The sequence below is a fragment of the Dipodomys merriami genome, unplaced genomic scaffold (genome assembly GCF_024711535.1).
Source record: "Dipodomys merriami isolate MVZ:Mamm:240054 unplaced genomic scaffold, mDipMer1.0.p SCAF_8, whole genome shotgun sequence".
Lineage (NCBI taxonomy): Eukaryota > Metazoa > Chordata > Mammalia > Rodentia > Heteromyidae > Dipodomys > Dipodomys merriami.
The window spans coordinates 53,240,891-53,261,583 of NW_027206401.1; the positions used below are offsets into that span (position 1 = coordinate 53,240,891).

General features: G+C 42.4%; 1 protein-coding gene across 4 annotated transcripts in view; it reads right to left on the reverse strand.

Moving 5' to 3' along the window:
• The window catches only part of Col19a1 (collagen type XIX alpha 1 chain), a 218,753-nt gene that overhangs the window by 83,517 nt on the left and 114,543 nt on the right, over positions 1–20,693 (reverse strand). The window lies entirely within an intron of this gene.

Here is a 20,693-nt window from a genome sequence, read left to right on the forward strand (position 1 = left end):
GCCAAGGACCTCAGTTCAAGCCTCAGGATCTGCACACACAAAAAAATATTAAGGCTATTGAAAACGTCCTTCTAAATGAGAATAGTGGGTCTTCATTTTTCGAGGAATTGTAAGTTGCCTTACATTTTGACATACACAAAATGTTATGCCCTACTTGAACATACTTTAATAAATGGTATTCCCACTGCTTACAAAGAAAGAAATTGAGGCAAACAGACAAAACACTATGTCACTGGCTAAACAATTAAAAAAGATAAGATAGCAAAGACCACACACTGTATTGAAGAGCAGACCACACACGATACCTGAACTCAAGCTCCATGACCAACAACAACAAAAAGGAATAAAACCACACCTGCCTAAAGCCAATAGGCTTGCATGATACCGAGAGGGCGTCACGTGAAGAGAAATAACCCTAACCAGATCTCTACAACCACTCCTCAACACAGGGGCAGAGCAGCAAGGAGGTGCCCCATGAAGGTCCACTGCTCCCACTCGGCAGGCCCCAGGCTTCGGGCGTGGAGGAGGGCTCGTTCTCCCTGGATCAATTAATCCTAAGTGCTGCACTCCACGTTTGGCACTAGGATCCACGTGGAACCGGGGCAGAGGGGTCACAGAGGTGATTTTCCAGTATGGGTCTCATTGTGGTCGGGAGGGCATGGGCTGGCAGGATGCTGGCAGGGCAGGAGGTCCCGAGTTCACCTGTGAACTGCTCTCGACGGTTTCAGTGAAACAAGCCACGTGGGTTTCACAATGGACAAGTGAGGGTCCTTATAGTGAAGGTTGACTCCAAGTGAGCGACAGACCTCAACCTTGGGACCTCTGCGCCCCTCCACTTGCCATCTCAGCTTGCCATGCCCCCTCTCCAGATCCACTGGAAATTCCTGCACAAGCTGTGCACTGTCTGCTCCCTCTTCTGAAAAAGAATTCTCCCAAGTTTGCACAGGACTGCCTTCACTTCTGCTCAAAAGCCATTTGTGAGCCTGGTGGAAGAGGCTCACACTGTCATTCTAGGTACCCAGGAAGCTTGGATCTGAGGACTGTGGTTTGAAACCAGCCCAGGAGAGGGAGGTCCTGACACTCTTCAATTAACCAACAAAATGCCCCTACTGGAGCTACAGTTCAAGCGGTAGAACAACAGCTTTCAGCAAAAAAGCTAAGAAAAAGTTCAAGCCCCAGCACCAGCATGAAAAAAAAAAAAAGAAGAGAAATATCTCCAAGAAGAAAAACACAGACATACAAAAATTGCAAGATTTTTATCATACTAGAGAGAAAATTGTCAATTATTTTTTGAGATGTTCCATTATGAGTTCATTATTGTTCAAGTCTTTCGCCCAATAAACAATTTCTAAGCAATCAAAAAATCTTAGCATTGTCCTGTTTTTCTTGGCTAGGAAAATCTTACCCAAGAAAAAAATGTCAATTCAATAATAGTAATAATTTATTATGATGTTACATAATAATAATTATGTTAAATCATAATAAATTATTATTATTTGTCGGTTGTGGGGCTTGAACTCTGGGCCTGCGCACTGTCCCTAAGCTCTCTAAAGCTCAAGGCAAGCACTCTACCACAGCACTACTTCTAGTTTTCTGGTGGTTAACTGGAGATAAGAATCTCTTGGACTTTCCTGCCCAGGTTGGCTTTGAAGCGTGATTCTCAGATCTCAATCTCCTGAGTAGCTAGGATTATAACAGCAAAGCTCCCTCCCTTCCAATATTTTAAGTTACCCTGCTGAATTTTTAAGACATAAAATTGTGTCTTACATTAGACTTCTTACTAACAGCACAACAAGGGCAAATACTTTTAAAGGAAATGGAAATACAAACTAACAGAGCTGAAATTAAATCTGGGTCTACTGATTCAAAGGATCGCTTTCTTGAGGCTTAAAATAGAGCCTGGATATACGGTGACCTGACATTTTTCAGAACATCAAGGAATGGAAGGAGGAAGAATAAAGTCTCCTCACGAAGCATTTGGAAACCATAGAACATTTTCAGAAGTGTCTTGTCATCCTGTTATAAATAGCTCAGTCCTAAGGTATCACTGGCTTTGCAGGCATTTATCTGAAGTCAAAAAGAAGAAAGGTGCAAACTGTTTTAGCATGCCCTTTGACACACAGATACATTTGGGGGAGCCAGCTACAGTACGTTTGTTTTATAAATGGAACTTTACTAACTGGAAAGAAAAGCAAACCCTTACCTTCACCTCCAAACTGCCAAAGCACAGTGGGGTTCCTCCAAGTCAGGGGCCGGGGCCACTAGGAGGCAGATTTGGAACTTACTCACAAAGGAGAAGAACTGGTCCCCATCTGCTGCAGCCTTGTGCTGACACTACCGTTGGGTGGAGCCACAGGATGGATTTCATCTCTCCAGGGGCTGTTGGCTGGCCACACACCTGCACCACTGTGCCAGATGACAAATCCACAAAGTCTCTCTGGGGCTCTAAAAGTTGCTAAATCTTTCCATGGTTTGGGGACTAGATGGTTTTAATGGGTCTTATAGTTTAAGTTATTATTGTAAGCATATTATAATAATTAGTAACTAGCCAGGTGCTGATGACTCACGCCTGTAATCTTAGCTACTCAGGAGGCTGAGATAGGAGGACCACTGTTCAAAGCCAGCCCAGGCAGGAAACTCTGTAAGACTCTTATCTCCAAATAACCACCAGAAAACCAGAAGTGGCACTGTGGCTCAAGAGGTAGAGCACTTGCCTCGAGCTGAAGAGCTGAGGGATAGCACCCAGGCCCCATGACCGACCAAAAAAAATTTAGTTAATTCTAAATGCTATGTGTAGACTCTGGCTGGCTACTTGACACTTATTTATTCCCAATCATGGCTCTGGGCTTGGTTCTGAAACTGAAGGGCAGAGACCTGGAGAGACTCAATAACATTTCCTGAGTCACAGACACAGGCTCATCCAGGTCTGCAGGACTCCAGAAGCCATGTCCTTTTGGCTTTGTATCATTAATTAAGAAATCAAGGAACCATACCTCTGTACAAATGGACACTGGTGACTCACAGCTGTAATCCTAGCTGCTCAGGAGGCTGAGACCTGAGAGTTGAGGTTGAGAGCCAGCCTGGGCAGGAAAGTCTGTGAGACTAATCTTCAATTAACTAGCAGAAAGCTCAAAGTGAAGTTGTGCTAGCTTTGTGACAAAGCCAACAAGAGGGCAAGAGGTCCTAAGCTCAAGCTCTGGTATCAGCACACACACAAAAGTCTTTTTGTGGTTTTGAAGATACCTTAATTTTGTGTATATATGTTGCTTGTACTTTGATGGTCTCATTGTTTCATTATCCAGTACACAACTGCCAACAAAACACTATGATTCCATGTGTTTCCATGCATTAACTGAAGTCAGTGTATGAGTACTCAGATTTCCCAGTCAAACTAGAATCAATAATTTTGGTCTTCATTTCTTTGGACTTATTACCAACACTGTCTCCCATTAGCTTATATCTACTATGATAATAAGTGAAAAACTTCAGTGAAATGTGCTTTATCGTAGATTAGGGTTAAACCCAAGGGACAACCCACAGAATGTGAGAAAATCTTCACTGGCTATTCAACAAATAAAAGATTCATATGCAGAATTGCAAAGAATGCAAAAATTAAACAACAGAATAAATAATCTCGTTAGTAAATAGGAAAGCAAATGGAACAGACAGTTCTCGTAAAAAGAAATACAGCCACTAGGTACACAAAGAAATGCTCAACATCCTTAGTTGTAAAGGAAAGGTAAATCAGAACTGCATTAAGATTCCATCACACTTCAGTCAATGGCAGCCTTTCAGGAAAACCAGTAAAACGACAATGAACACTGGCTAGGGTGACAAGAAACACTCAGGATGGGAACAAGAACTCCTCAAGGTGGGAATGTAAACTAGCCCAACCACTATGGAAGTCAGCATGGAGATTCCCCAAAGTCCCCAGAGTCACCAAGCCAAGGACTAAAGACTGAAAGTGAAGTAATTCCTCCCTACAGCTGGCTGCCCAACAGTCGGAGCCTGGGATTACACAGCACTCTCAGGCTGGCCCTTCCTTTCCCAGCTATTTCTTCTTGCTGGTGGTTCAGCTGATTGAATAGACTTGAAATTGAATAGAAGTAAAGACAGACTATAGAGATGGGATATGAAGGAGGTAATTAGGAATGTTTTAAGTCTTAAGAATAAGAAATTAAAAATGAAAGCCCTAACTGACTAAGTGCTGTGGGAAATTCACCCATTTCTTTTTTAAATTTTGCTTCAGTTTTTCATAAATGAGAAAGTATCTAATAAAACTAAATTTGACACACTCAAGTCAGGTAATTTGGACAGCATCTAAAATGGAATGGAATAACATCATGGTCAGAAGTATAACTTCTGTCTTAGTTATTTTACGTCATCCTCTTTTTACTTTGAAAAGATTTTTATCTCCATGGCAATAATTGCAAAGAAATTCACCACATTTGGCTCCCATATAGTATGAAAAGATTCATAACTCCAGCCATTTATCGACAAGTAGTCACGTCTGAGACACTTCCTAGATAGGAAACATACTTGATTAGCAGGCTTCAGAAATTTTATATCACTTGAGGAAAAAAATAAATTATATTTTACAGAACGTGTGCAGAGATATAAAAGGTGAGATTGCCCAAAGCAACGAAGATAAGAACAATTTAATTCCAACAATATTTTACTCTAACACGATTTCTATTATACCAATAAAGTTTTCTAAGAAATGAGATTTGTATTCTAGTTGTCCTCCTCTACATCCTCCTCCAGTTGTCCTCCTTCTTCATCATCATCCTGGGGCTTGAACTCAGGGCCTTGGTGCTGTTTCTTAGCTTTTTTGCTCAAGGTTACCACCTAAGACATAGCTTCACCTTTGGCTTTTTTTTTTGGTTAACTGGAGATGAGTCTCCAATTCCAGACTTTCCTCCCTGGGCTAGTTTTGAACTGAGATCCTCATACCTCAGCCTTATGAGTAGCTAAGTTATAGGCATGAATGCCCACCACATTCTCCAATTCTAAAGATAAACAACTCTCAATTTTCGTATGAGAACATAGAACAGATCACTTTTTTTTATTACATAGAGGAAAGACCCTCAATGGCTTTGTAGCCTTGGAGAGCTACTGATTTTTTCTGGGCCTCAGTTTCCCTATCTGATGGACTGGAATGACACTTAATTTCCCTTTGCACTATGAAACATGGCAGTTTGGTATTTCCATCCCATCCTCAGAAGCTCAGCCTCTCTAGACCTCAGACACAGGGTCTCCCACTTGAAGAAGCCCAGGGATTCTGAGGTTCTTGTCCAGCACGGGACAGCTCTCCCATGCATTAACACAGAGGAGGCTATGTAGATCCACACCCTATTTGAGAAAACTATAAAACATTTCTGCTTTGCTAATTCAAACGATCTATGGTCTTCTATTTAAATAGTGTCTGAACCTCAGTGCATTGCAGTTTTTCTATGCAAGAGTCATTGGAACAAACCGTAGCTGATGGTCTGTTTTCTTTTTCCTCATTTGTGTTTCCTGGTTGGTGGGCCCCTCTGTGTTAGACACACTGCAGATTCCCTCAGCAGATGACATTCCCACTGTGGAGCCAGCCACACCGGGACTTGCTGGCCACGATATTTCACTCATCCGTTCTCAGAAAGTCTGGCCACATCTTGTTCTGTCTCTTTCTCACCTGATTTTAGTTAGATTGTGTGAGAAATCATCTCTCAGGATCTGCCCTTCGATTTGTTGTTCCTACCAGGAACAGCACAAGAGGCTCTGCTCTCAGCCTCTGCTGCTGCGTGGGTGGGTAGATGGGTGACATTTGCTCAACATTAACACAGTGACTCGACTCATTCCCTCCTTCCTGTCCTGGCCATTGCTTCAGCAGCTGGGTCAGATACAGCTTTGGGGACCTCCCAAATAGGGGGACCTCCCAAACAGGCAAGCAGGGAGAAGGGCATGCTGGGCCATTGTTATTTGCTTAATGTGTTTTTGTGATGGTGTGTGTGTGTGTGTGTGTGTGTGTGTGTGTGTGTGTGTGTGTGTGTGTGTGTGTGTGTGTGTGTGTGTGTGTGTGTGTGTGTGTGTGTGTGTGTGTGTGTGTGTGTGTGTGTGTGTGTGTGTGTGTGTGCGCGCTGTGCCAGTACTGAGACCTGGGCACTGTCTCTTAGCCTTTTCCACTTGAGAGGCTGGTGCTCTAACAGCTCCACTTCTGGCTTTTTGTGAGTTAATGGGAGATAAGTCTCACAAATCTTTCTATTGGGCTGGCTTCAAGCTGTTATCCTCTGACCCCAGCCTCCTGAGTAGGTAGGATTACACGTGTGAGCCACTGGCACCTGACTTCAAAGGGAATTTTTCTAATGTGAGTTTCTTTGAGCTGGCTCATGCTCACTTCTAGAACATGCTCAGTGACTGGCGATGCTCGTTTGAGGAAGAAACTTGGCCGGGCTCCACTCAGTGCCTGTCCTGCTCTGCCACCACATCACCTCAATGCTGTGCACCCACCCATGCCCCCAGTTTCTTGATACCCTGTCTTCCAGCTCTTCCCTCATTTAATTAAAGTTTCTCCTGCCAGGTGCCTGTGGTTCCTAGCTGTAATTCTAACTTCTGAGGATCGCAGCTGGAAGCTAGCCCAGGCAAGAAAGTCTGTGACATGCTTCTCTCCAGTTAACCACCAGCAAGCCCGAAGTGGAGCTGTTGCTCAAGGGGTAGCATGCCAGCCTTAAGTAGCAAAAACAGCTAAGGGGCAGTGTCTGGGCCCTGAGAGCTGAGTGGCTTAACTACTGAGGAGAGGGAAGGGGAACACTCAGGTGACGCTAACTCTCTTTAGATGAAGTGTTTGTGTGGTGCACTTCTAAATGTGTAGATACACACATGCACGCACACATACATCTGCACAGCCTAAGGCATAATTTTTCTCTACTTTACTGAGATTTACAATTAAATACAATAGTTATAAACAGAAATCCTTGGAGTTAAAAATATAATATAAACTGCGGGGATGGATGGGCTGGGAAATGCAGGATGATGGAAAGGTGACACTGATCAAGATGCATGTGTACAAAGGCTCATTCCTAAGGCAGTTTCCTTCTCATTCAAGTAGCTTACACAGTAAGACAAATCATCAGAAGCATCTAGAAACCATCTGTGAATGTGGCTGGTGTCAACAGAGCCTTCTCTAGCTATAGTAAGAAAGTGGAGACAAGAACGAACAATGTTACAATAAACCTCCACTGCTTCCTGTACCTCCTGACACTGCTCCTCTTGACATGAAAGAAAATACATTCATATAAAATCTCCGGAACCCACACATTTGTCTGTTAAATGTATTTGTATAAAATAGTGATTCAGATTTATAATTCAAATAATTGTATCCATGATAAAGAAAACTATATACCCTTATTTATTCCTGAGCCCATCTTCTGAAATGCATGTTTTGATGGAGTACGATTTCAATTTGAACCATGTTATTTTTAAGAGCTTCCTTTGAATAAATTTTCATTTCAGCTAAGATTGGACAAATATCTCACAATTATCTTCCCAGCAAAATTAAGAAATGTGGGTGGTATGCACAGGTGCTTGTGCATGATTTGATTATCAGGTGAGGAGTGCACAACCCCAGAGAAGATAGTGGCCTAGCCGGGGCTGTCCTTCTCCACTCTGCTAAGGTTTAGCGATAATTTGAACAAAAACACAGGTAAAATCATCAAACTCTAAGGTGGCATATAGCTAGGTGCTATTTCATTGGAAAACAGGAATTCAAATTCTTTACAAACAATGACAGAATAATTCCCAAATGATACCTGAGATGAGGGAGGAACATCCAGAAGATAAAGCTCACCAGGTCTTCTTCTACTCTCAGATTGAAGAAAGTGACAGCATAAGAGGGTGGCTCAAAAATGATGTTGCCCTGGAGGAGCACTCCCTAAATCACAGGGAGGACTTGGCTCAGGCACAGGGAGGACTTGGCTCAAGCACAGGGAGGACTTAGTTAAATCACAGGGAGGACTTGGCTCAAGCACAGGGAGGCCTTGGCTCAAGCACAGGGAGGACTTGGTTCAATTACAAAGAGGACTTGGCTCAAGGACAGGGAGGACTTGGTTCAATCACAGGGAGGACTTGGTTCAATCACAAGGAGGACCTGGCTCAAGGCCAGGGAGGACTTGGCTCAAGCACATGGGTGGACCTGGTTCAAGCACAGAGAGGACTTGGCTCAAGCACAGGGAGAACTTGGCTCAAGCACAGGGAGGACTTGGATCAATCACAGGGAGCACTTGGCTCAGGGACAGGGAGGACTTGGCTCAAGCACAGGGAGAACTTGGCTCAAGCATATGGGAGGACTTGGTTCAATCACAGGGAGGACTTGGTTCAATCACAAGGAAGACCTGGCTCAAGGACAGGGAAGACTTGGCTCAAGCACATGGGAGGACTTGGTTCAAGCACAGGGAGAACTTGGGTCAGGCACATGGGAGGACTTGGTTCAATCATAGGGAGGACTTGGGTCAAGCACAGGGAGGACTTGGCTCAATCACAGGGAGGACTTGGCTCAAGCACAGGGAGGACTTGTTTCAAACACAGGGAGGAGTTCGTTCAATTAAAGGAAGGCCTTGGCGCAAGCAGAGCGAGGACTTGTTTCAAGCGCATGGGAGGACTTGGCTCAAGCACAGGGAGGACCTGGCTCAAGCACAGAGGAGGATTTATTTCAGCGGCAACATGTCACCCCAGCGCTAGGGATGTCAGGCCAACAGCTCAGCCTCAGGAACAGTAGAAGTTCATCATCTGGGGTGCGGGAGACTTTGCACATTTTATTATTTACTCACTTTATTATGTCCTCCATGAGGCCACTGCACCTAGCCCAATCCTGACCCTCCAAAGGGCCTGGGAAAGAAGTTCCTTCAGAGGGGCTTGCAAGTCATAGGACAGGACAGAGACTTGAGAAATCGAGATGTGATTAACCTACTGAAGGGGAGCTTCAGTGAAATTATTTATTTTTGAAATATCAGAAAGACTGACATATTTGAAGGAATGTGTATAGGTAACCAGGAACTAACTGAAGATGTCATATGAATACATGAAAAGTAGAGCTTGGGTTAACACACCAGCACAGCAAGAGAAAACTAAGGATCAAGGATCAGAAGCCAATGTTAAGTAAGTTCTAGAACCCTCGTCTATGCTGTCCTAGAGCTGGGAACACTAAACTGGGAACAAATGGCTCATGCTTGCCACCCCAGCAACTCAGAAGGCTGAGATCTGGGGACTGAAGTTTGAAGCCAGCCTGGACAGGAGGCTTGCCTTGGTGCCCCACAGCAATCACAATTCACTTATGCTCAGCCGGGTTTATACCAGGTAAAGGCCACTCACAGTAGTACAGGAGCAGCTACCAAGAGTAACATCAGTGAAGCCCAAAAGAAGGAAAGGAAGTTCAATGAAATTATAATCAATCAACTAAGGGATTGGAGAATGAACACTGAAAACCAAGCAGGTAAAGAAATACATACAAGATCTAAAACAAAGCTCCAACAAAGAATCTGAAGCCATTAAATCTGACCAATTAGAAGGAAAGTAAATAAAAAACAAAGTAGAAAGTCTTGACAGTAGGGTAGACCATACAGAAGATCGAATCTCTGGGATGGAAGACAGCCTAGATATTATAGAGAAAGAACAGACAAGGATTCAAGACAAATCCAAGAAATATGATAGATCTATTCAACATTTAGAAGACACCATCAGAAGGCCTAATTTAAGGCTAATGGGTGTAGAGGAGGGCCTAAAGACAGAAGTTAAAAGTCTAGGAAATTTATTTAACAGGATCCTAGCAGAGAACTTCCCAAACTTGCAAAAGTATAGGCCAATTCAGATACAAGAAGCCTTTAGAACCCAATTAGACCAAACCAGAATAGGACATCCATCCCACTGTCACATTGTAATCCACACAGGATCAAATAAGACCAAGGAAAGGATCCTTAAACCTGTAAGGGGGAAAAGATCAATCACCTATAGAGGGAAACCAATCAGAATAACTTCAGATTTCTCAGCAGAGACAATGAAAGCATGAAGAGCCTGGAATGATGTATGCCATGTGCTAAAGACAAACAACTATCAAGCAAGAATACTGTACCCAGTTAAACTCTCCTTCATAACAGGACAAATAAAAACCTTCCATAGCAAAGAAAAATTGAAATATATCTTCACCAAACCAGCCCTACAAAAGATACTTAAAGATGTCCTACACATAGAAAACCATCAAGAGCACAATAAAGACAAAGAAACATCCCCCAAACAGAGAATCCAAGAATCATAACAAGAACCCAGTTGGCACAGCCCCAAGAAAGTGGATAACATGGCAGGGATTACCACATACATCAGACCTAACTCTCAATATTAATGGATTTAACTCTCCAATTAAGTGACATACACTGTCAAGTTGTATCAAAAAGCAAGATCCTTCTATCTTATGCTTTCAAGAGACACAACTTGCCCACAAAAACAAACATATTCTGAAAGTGAAAGGCTGGAATAAAATCTACCAAGCAAATGGCCCCCATAAACAGGTGGGAGTTACAATCCTAATATCAGATAAAATAGACGTCAAATTAAAATTAGCGAGAAGAGATAAAGAAGGTCACTACATGCTAACTAAGGGAATCTCATTCAGGAGGATATTACAATTCTAAATATCTATTCACCAAACAATGGAACACCCAAATTTATCCAAGAAGCACTACTTTCCCTAAAATTTCACATAGGTCCAAAGACATTAATTGTTGGGAACTTTAACACACCACTATCCCTGCTGGATAGATCAACCTGACAAAAACTCAATGAAGAAACTTTGGATCTAAACAACTGTATAGATCAACTAGACTTAACAGACATCTACCAAATACTTCACCCAGCAGCATCAGAATACACATTCTTCTCAGCAGCACACAGAACTTTCTCCAAAATAGACCACATTTTAGGTCATAAAGCAAATTTTTCCAAATTCAGAAACACTGAAATTCTGCCCTCCATTCTCTAAGACCACAAGGGGATCAAATTAGAATTCAACACCAAAAGCCAACAAAGAAAGTCATGTAACACATGGAGGCTGAGCAACACACTGTTGAACCACCAGCGGGTCATGGAAGAGATTAGAAAGGAAATTTGAATGTTCACGATATTTAACAAAAATGACCACACAAATTTCCAGCTCCTCTGGGACACAGCAAATGCAGTATTCAGAGGCACATTTATAGTTCTGAGTTCCTACATTAACGAACTGGAGAGATCTGAAACCAACAATTTAATGAGCACCTGAAGCTCCTTGAAAAAGAGCAACAAGGGCTGGGAAGGTGGCTCAGTGGTAGAGCGCTTGCCTTGCATGCTCGAGGCCCTGGGTTCGATTCCTCAGCACCACATAAGCAAAAAGAAAAAAGCTGGAAGTGGCGCTGTGGCTCAAGTGGTAGAGTGCTAGCCTTGAGCTGAAGAGCTGAGGGACAGTGCCCAGGCCCAGAGTTCAGGCCCCACAACCGGACTCCCCCCCGCCAAAAAAAGAGCAACAAGCTACACCCCAATTCAGTAGATGGAAACAAATAATTAAAACTAAATCAGAACTAAATGAATTAAAGTCCAAAAAAACCATAGAAAGAATCAACAAAATAAAGAGTTCGGTTCTTCTGAAAAATTAACAAAATTGACAGACCCTTAGCAAATCTTATTAGAAAAAGAAGAAAACACACCCAAATAAACTCAGAGATAAGAATGGAAACATCACCACAGAAACAACCAAGATCCAGAACATTATAAGGGAATACTTCTCAAACCTTTATGCTAATGTTAGAGAATCTGGAAGAAATGGATGTATTTCTAGCAAATATCCATACGCCCAAACTAAGCCAAGATGATTTAAACCAACTAAAAACACCCATATCAAGCATTGAAATAGGAACAATAAGAGACCTCTCACCCAAGAAAAGCCTAGGACCAGATGGATTTACAGTTGAATTCTACAAGGCCTTCAAAGCAGAACTCACGCCAATACTCCTCTAACTCTTCAATGAAATTGAAAGAGAAAGTTCACTATCAAATTCTTTCTATGAAGCCATCATAATCCTCCTCCCAAAACCAGGCAGGGATTCATCAAAAAAAATATAGACCGTTTTGGTGAACATGGATGAAAAACTTCTCAACAAAATTTTGGCCAATCGACTTCAACAACTCGTCAAAAAAATCATACACCATGATCAAACAGGATTCATTTCAAGGATGCAAAGCTGGTTCAATATACCCAAATCAATTAATATAATTCATCACCTCAACAAGAGCAAGGATAAGAACCACATGAGTATATCAATAGATGCTGAAAAAGCATTTGACAAGATCCAACATCCTTTTACATTGAAAGCTCTGGAAAAACCAAGAATCCATGCAACATTCCTCAATATAATAAAGGCTATGTATAACAAAACTACAGCCAACATTACACTTAATGGTGAAAAACTAAAGCCATTTCCTATAAATTCAGGAATGAGACAAGGATGTCCACTCTCTCCACTTCTCTTCAGTTTAGTATTAGAATGCCTCGCTAGAGCAATAAGACAAGATGCAAACATAAAGGGGATCCAAATAGGGAAAGATGAAGTGAAACTCTCCCTCTTTGCAGATGACATGATCTTGTATTTAAAGAACCCTCTGGACTCACTCCCAAATTACTCCAGCTGATCTGAAACTGTGGCAAAGTAGCAGGGTATAAAATTAACCCTCAAAAACCAATGACTTTTCTGTGTGCCAACAATGAGAAGAGTACGGCTGAAATCAGGAAAGCAACTCCTTTTGTAACAGCCCCACAAAAATAAAATACCTAGGAGTTAACTAAAGCAGAGAAGGACCTCTATGATGAAAACTTTAAAAACTGGAAAAAGTTCGCATGCTCCTGGATTGGAAGTATTAACATCATGAAAATGGCAATACTACCAAAGACTATGTACGAATTCAATGTGATACCTATCAATATTCCAACCTCATTTTTCAATGAAATAGAAGAAGCAACCCAAAAATTCATATGGGACAATAAAAGATCTCGAACAACAAAATTAATCCTTAGCAGAAAGAACAGTCAGTGCTGGAGGAAAAGCAATGCCAAATTCCAAACTCTACTACAAAGGCTAGTAATCAAAACAGCTTGGTACTGGCACAAGAAAAGACCTGAGGACCAATGGAATAGAACTGAAGACCCAGAAATGAACCCACAGACCTACAGCCACCTAGTCTTCAATAAGGGAGCTAAAAAAATAAAGTGGAAGAAAGACAGTCTCTTCAGTAAATGTGCTGCAAAATTGGTTAAACACCTGTAGAAAACTAAAGCTAGATCCTTAAATATCACCCTGCACCAGAATCAACTCTACTGGTTCCTGTTGTTCAGGATAGATGCCTAGAAGTGGAATGACTGGGTCATAAGGGAGGTCAATATTTAGCTTTCTGAGGACCTACCAGACTGCTTTCCAAAGTGGTTGTATAAGTTTACATTCCCACCAGCAGTAATAGGGTTCCTTTTTGTCCGCATCCCCTCCAGCATTTGTCGTTGGCTGACTTGTGGACGTGGGCCATTCTGACTGGGATAAGGTGGTATCTCAGGGTTGTCTTGAGTTCCCTGTTTATACTGGATATTAACCCCTTGTCTGATATATTGCTGGTAAATATTTTTTCCCAATTAGTTGGTTGTCTTTCTAGCTTGGTTGCGATAGCTTTATCTGTGCAGAAGCTTTTTATTTTAAGGTAGTCCCATTTGTCCAGTCTCTCTCCAATTTTTTGTGACCCTGGGACTCTGTTCAGGAAGTTCCTTCCTGTGCCTATAAGTTCAAGTATCTCTCCTACTCTGTCCTACAATAGTTTCAGAGATTCAGGTTTAATGTTACAGTCTTTAATCCATTTTGAGTTGATATTGGTGCATAGTGATAGGCTGGGGTCCACTTTTAGTCTTCTGCATGTGGCTGCCCAGTTTTCCCAGCACCAGTGGTTGAAGAGGCTGTGTTTCTTCCATTGTATGTCTTTGGCTCCTTTGTCGAATATCAGCTGACTGTAGGCCTGTGGATTTATTTCTGGATCTTCTATTCTATTCCATTGATCTTCGGGTCGGTTTTTGTTCCAGTACCATGCTGTCTTTGTTATTATAGCTGTATAGTAGAGTTTAAAGTTTGGCATGGATATCCCTCCCATGTTGTCTTTATTCCCTAGAATTGTTTTGGCTATTCTAGGTCTTTTGTTGTTCCATATGAATTTTTGGACTGTTTTCTGTATTTCAGAGATGTACATCATTGGGATTTTAATAGGAACTGCATTGAATTTGTATATTAATTTTGGCAGTATTGCCATTTCCACTATATTAATTCTGCCTATCCAAGAGCATGGGAGGTCTTTCCATTTCCTAGTATCTTCTGTAATTTCTTTAACTTTTTATAGTTTTCATTAAATAGCTCTTTTACATCTTTGGTTGGGTTAATTCCTAAATATTTTATTTTTGGGGAGGTTATTGTGAATGGGGTTGCTCCCTTTATTTCCCTTTCTGCTTGTACATTGTCAGTGTAAAGGAAGGCAACTGATTTTTGTGGGTTGATTTTGTATCCTGCTACTTTGCCAAAGTGATTTATGATTTCTAAAAAGAGTTTGGGGATGGAGTTTTGGGGATCGTGAAGGTATAGTATCATGTCTTCTGCAAAAAGGGATAGTTTAACTTCTTTCCCATGCAGATCCCTTTAATTTCTTTTTCTTGCCTTACTGCCCTGGCTAAGGGTTCCAGGACTATATTGAAGAGGAGTGGAGACAGTGGGCATCCTTGCCTTGTTGCTGATTTTAAGAGAATTGACTGTAGCTTTTCCCCATTAAGTATAATATTGGCTACTGGTCTGTTGTAAATGGCTTTGCTGTTTTAAGAAATGTTTCTTCTATTCTTATTTTCTCCAGAGCTTTTAGCATGAATGAATGTTGAATTTTATTAAAGGCCTTTTCTGCATCTGTGGAGATAATCATGTGGTTCCTGACCTTGGCTCTGTTGATGCATTGGATTACATTTATTGACTTATGTATGTTAAACCATCCCTGCATCTCTGGGATGAAGCCTACCTGCTCGTAGTCTATGATTTTTTTTATGTGTTTCTGGATTCTGTTAGCTAGAATCTTATTAAGGATCTTTGCATCTGTGTTCATCAAGGAAACTGGCCTGTAATTCTCTTTTTTGGTTGGGTCTTTGCCTGGTTTGGGGATGAGTGTGATATTGGCTTTCTCTAAAGAGCTTGAGTATGGGTATAAGATCTTCTTTAAAGGTCTTATAGAATTCTGCTGTGAATCCACTTGGTCCTGGGCTTTTTTTTGTTGGAAGACTTCTGATTGCTTCCTGTATCTCGTTGTAGGATATTGGATTATTTAATTGATTTACTTCTTCTTTGCTCAGTTTGGGCAACTTGTATTTCTTTAAAAAATGCATCCATTTCTGCCAGGTTTTCTTTCTTTAGAGAGTATAACTTTTGAAAGTAGTCCGTTAAGATTGGTTGGATATCTTGGGTACGTGTTGTGATTTTTCCAGTGGCATCCCTAATCCTGTTAATATGGGTTTTCTCTCTTCATTTTTTAATTAATCTTGCCAATGTTCCATCAATTTTATTCATTTTTTCAAAGAACCAGCTTTTTGTTTGGTTAATTCTGGCTCTGGTTCTCCAATTCTCTAATTCATTAATCTCCGCTCTTAAGTTTGGTTATCTGGCTCTGTCTAGTAATTTTAGGTTCCATTTTTTCTTGTTTTTCTAGCTGTTTTAATTGCAACATGAGATTATTTACTTGGTCTGTCTCTATTTTCTTGATGTGAGCACTGAGGGCAATAAAGTTGCCCCTCAGGACTGCTTTTGCTGTATCCCACAAGTTTCTTTGTGAGGTGTTTTCATTTTCATTCAGTTGTAGGAAATTTTTTATTTCTTCTTTGATCTCTTCTGTTACCCAGGCATTGCTTAGAAGTGTGCTGTTCAATTTCCATGTAGTAGAGTAATTTCTGCGATATGCTTTGTTATTGAGAACTAGCTTGATTCCACTGTGGTCAGATAGTATACAGGGGATTATGTCAATCCCTTTGTATTTGCTTAAGTTCCTTGCATGAACTATGATATGGTCTATTTTGGAGAAAGTCCATGAGCTGCTGAGAAGAATGTGTATTGTGTTGTTTTAGGGTGAAATACTCGGTAGATGTCAGTTAATTCTGCTTGAAATATGGTCTCACTTAATTCGGTAGCTTCTTTGCCAATCCTCTAGTTGGTAGACCTGTCCTTTGGTGAGACTGGGGTGTTAAAGTCTCCTAGTATTATCGGATTGGGACTTATTTTATTCTGTAAATTGGAGAGTATTTGCTTAACATAGCTGGGTGCACCAATGTTTGGGAAATATAAGTTGATGATGGTAATATCCTCCTCTTGGATTGTTCCCTGTATTAATATGTAGTGTCTGTCCTTGTCTTTTTGTATTGATTTTAATGAAAAGTTTATTTTGCCAGACATCAGGATTGTTACACCTGCTTTCTTACTGGGGGCATTTGACTGGTAGATCCTTTTCCAACCCTTTACTCTGAGTTTGTTTGTATGATTGGCTGAGAGGTGGGTCTCCTGAAGGCAACAGATGGATGGGTTATGTTTTCTGATACAATCTGCAGTTCTTTTTCTTTTGATTGGCGAATTAAGCCCGTTAACATTGAGATAGTATAAAGAGATGCATTGTGGTCCCTGTCATTCCCTGTTTTCCTCAGTTTTTCTTCTTTCCTTTCCTCCTGTGCTTGCTCAGTTTGACTTCTATTAATACCTGTCTGGGAGCAGGTCCCAGTTCCTGGTTGCTTTCTTCATGTTGTGTTCCCCCTCTTAGTAATCTTTGTAATGCTGGCTTAATGTTGATGTATTCATTTAGTTTTTCAGCTCTCCATCGAATGTGAATACTAGCTTTGCCGGGTATATCAGTCTGGGTTGGCAGTTATTGGCTCTCAGGGCTCGTATGGTACTTTCCCAGGCCTTTCTTGCATTCAGTGTTTGTGTGGAGAGATCTGCAGTGATTCTATTTTTTTTCCATTGTAATAAAGCTCCTTCTTCATTTTTGCTGCATGCAAGATTGTTTCCTTATTATTCGGATCTATCATTTTTATTATAATGTGTCTAGAAGTGTTTCTCCTGGGACCTTGCTTGTTAGGTGTTCTATATGCTTCTGTTATGTAGGTAAGATGTTCTTTTTTGAGATGGGGAAAATTTTCACCGATTATCTTGTGGAATAGGTGTTGCATTCCCTTGCTTTGATATTCCTCACTTTCGTCCACTCCAATTATACAAAGGTTAAATTTCTTGGCACTATCTGCTTGCTCTTGAATTTCCCTTTGGCATAATTTAAGTGATTTTTCCATATCTGTTATTTTTTGGTCCAGCTGGTGTATTCTGTCTTCTGTATCTGACACTCTACATTCCATTTCGTTCACTCTGTTAACTGTGGCTTCCATTGTGGTTTGCACAGAGGAAATGGACTCATTTATGTATTTGATGTTGGTTCTCAAAGTACCTCTTAATGAGGTATGTACTGCCTCTATTTGGCATTTATCTCACTTCTTAGTGAGGTATGTACTGCCTCTATTTTTGCGTGTACCTTGTGTTTGAGATCCTGCATCTCTTTCGATAGTTCGTCCCTGTGTTCTTTCAATTTCTGGTCTATTTTTTGCTTTATTTCTTGAGTCATTGCCTCCAGCATCCCTTGGATGTAGCTTTTGTCTTTCATTCCTACTTTGCTCCCACTGGGGCTCTCCCCTGGGTGGCTGCTGGCTATTGGGGATAGCTTGCTATCCTGGGTGTTGATAAACCTTGTAATTTTTTCTCTGTGATTTTCACATGGGGGTTCAGGGATTATTGGAGACTAATCTGAAATTTTGTTTTGGTCAATAGGTGTCTGTCTTTGCTTGGTTGCTGTTTCTGTGTTGGTAGAGAGAGTCTGTACTTGCTCTCGGTTCTGTTGGGGGCCAACCTTCAGCTGCTGGTCTGACCCACATAGGGTTCTCAGCTCTCTACTGTAGATCAGCAGAGAGGCAGTTCCTGCCTTTGGAAGAGTTGAGCAGCCTAGACTGCTCCTGTTTGCTCCTACAGGTGCTCTTGGCAAGATTGGATGTGCCGGATGCACTCTCCCAGGTGCTGGAGTCTGCTATGGGCTCCTGATGGTTTTTTGGGGGGAAGGGTGGTTGTGGGCTTGAATGCTGGGCTTGGGCACTGTCCCTCAGCTCTTCAGCTCAAGGCTGCCATCCTACCATTTGAGCCACAGCACCACTTCTGGCCCTTTCTGCTTATGTGGTATTGAGGAATCAGATCCAGGGCCTCATGCACCCAAGACAAGCATTCTACTGCCAAGCCAGTTTACCAGCCTGAGCTCCTGCCTATTATCAGGTGCTGGTGGCCTGTGTTGTCCAATTCCCAGCCTAGAATGTATGGGTTGGGTTCTGGTGGGGTTTGGGCTTCTCTTGTCCTGAGCCCCTGGGTCTTTTGCTGTCACAGGCGTGTTTCCCAGGGAGTGCAGTTCCCTGTTTTTCTCCCCTCTGCTGAGGCTTATGCTCAGCTTCTGACTTCAGTTGGGAGGAGTTGGTTGTGTTGCTCAGGCACCAGATCCCCAGGCCTGGTCCCTGCCCCCGGCCTGGGGCTCACCGGTTGGACCTGTGCTGCTGTGTATTCTACCTAAGTTATGCAGCCTGGGGTACACAGTTCAAATTTCTTCCACTGTTGGGTGTCTTGACCCAGGGGCGCTGTTCCTGGCTTGGGCGTTTAAGCTCCCTTTCAGGGGCGTTCTTGCTCTAGCCTGGCCAGCTGAGTGTGCTCCATGGGCTGGTGGAGCTCTCAAACAGTTCCCAGTTTTAGTGGGTCCTGTCGTCCAGGTGTTGGGGTAGGGGGTCTGGGTCAGGGTCTGGGGATTCCCACCAGCTCTGGTCTCCCTTGAGGGATACACTGTCCCCTGCATGGTACTCACCCTGGAGATAATTGTTTCTTTGTGATGTAGGTCCTTGGTTGCCGTTGCAATAATCAGAGTTCAGTTGAGGTGGTTGCGGGCTGGGCTGGGCGGTGGTGGCTCTGTATGATTCTCTTCTGTCTCTGCCTCGGTTGAAGCTGTTTGGGTCCAAGCCTCGGAATGGGCCTCCAGCCTCTGCCCGAGGGGTGGGGGAGGGGCCTCTGTGCAGGTTCTGAGCGCTGGGGTTTGTCTCTGTGCTCTCCGGATCAGTACCAGTTCCTTGCAGGTCTTCTGCTCTGGTGTTCTGTGGGCATCTCGTGTAGTTCTGGGGTTCCCGCTGTGGGGTGGAGTGGCTTTGGTGGGATGGAGCCTCTCTGCTCGGATGGAGAGTGAGGGGTGGGGGAGGAATCTTTGTGCAAGCTCCCGGCTAGGAGGTTTCTCCATTCGTCACGATCAGCTGGTCTGACACTGGTACCTCAGGCGCTTTTGCGGGTTATCTGCAGATAATCCCCTGTGTCTCTGGGACTCGGCAGCTTCTGCCAGGCTGGCTGGCCATGGCTTGGTGCACTGCCGCGCAGCCAGTAAAAGTTGGGGGAGGGGTCTTCGTGCTCCTCTGTTCTGAAATTCTTCTTTTTCTCTCTTTCTTTTTTGTTATTTTCCACCTCCTGTTTTTCTCTGGGTGTTTGTCTTTTTGTTGTTGTCTGTCTTTTGGGGAGATTAAGCATTGGAACTCAAACTCTCTTTTTGGTTGGGGAGAGCTGTGGCGTTTCCCTACTGCCCCATCGCCATCTTGTTCCCCCCTCACCCGGAATTTTCTTAATAAAGACCCAGAAACACAACAAGTCAAAGAAAGGTTGGACAAAAGGGATTGCATGAAACTTCACAGCTTCTATATGGCAAAGGACATAGCTAGCAAGATCAATAGAAAGCCCATGGATTAGGAGAAGATCTTCACTAGACATACAACAGACAAGGGCCTCATATCTAAAATATACTTAGAACTCAAAAAAATAAATCCCCCAACAACAAATCCTCAAAGAAACAACTGCTCGATTAATAAGTGAGCTAAAGACTTAAAGAGAAACTTTTCTGAGGAGGAAGTAAGTATGGCCAATAGACACATAAAGAAATGCCTGACTTCTCTAGCCATAAAAGAAATGCAAATCAAGACACGTTGAGATTCCACCTCACCCGAGTTCGAATAGCTATAATCAAAAAAATCTAATAATAACAGATACTGGAGGGGATGTGGCCAAAAGGAAACTCTACTGCATGTTGGTGGGAATGTAACCTTGTTTAACCACATTAGAAAATAGTGGTTCCTCAAAAGATTCCACATAGAGCTCCCCTATGACCCAGCAATACCACTTTTGGGCATTTACCCAAATGATCACAAACAAGGTCATACTAAAGCTACTACCACAACTACTTTTAACACAGTATTATTTACCATAGCTGAGATATGGAACCAACCCAGATGCCCCTTAGTAGACGAATGGATCAAGAAAATGTGACACACACACACACACACACACACACACACACACACACACACACACACACACACACACACACACACACACACACACACACACACTGGAATTCTATGCCTCCATCAGTAAGAATGACACCAACCCATTTGTTAGGAAATGAAAAGACTTGGAAAAATTATATTAAGTGAAGTAAGCCAGTCCCAAAGAAACATGGGTCCCATGGTTTACCTTATTTGTAAT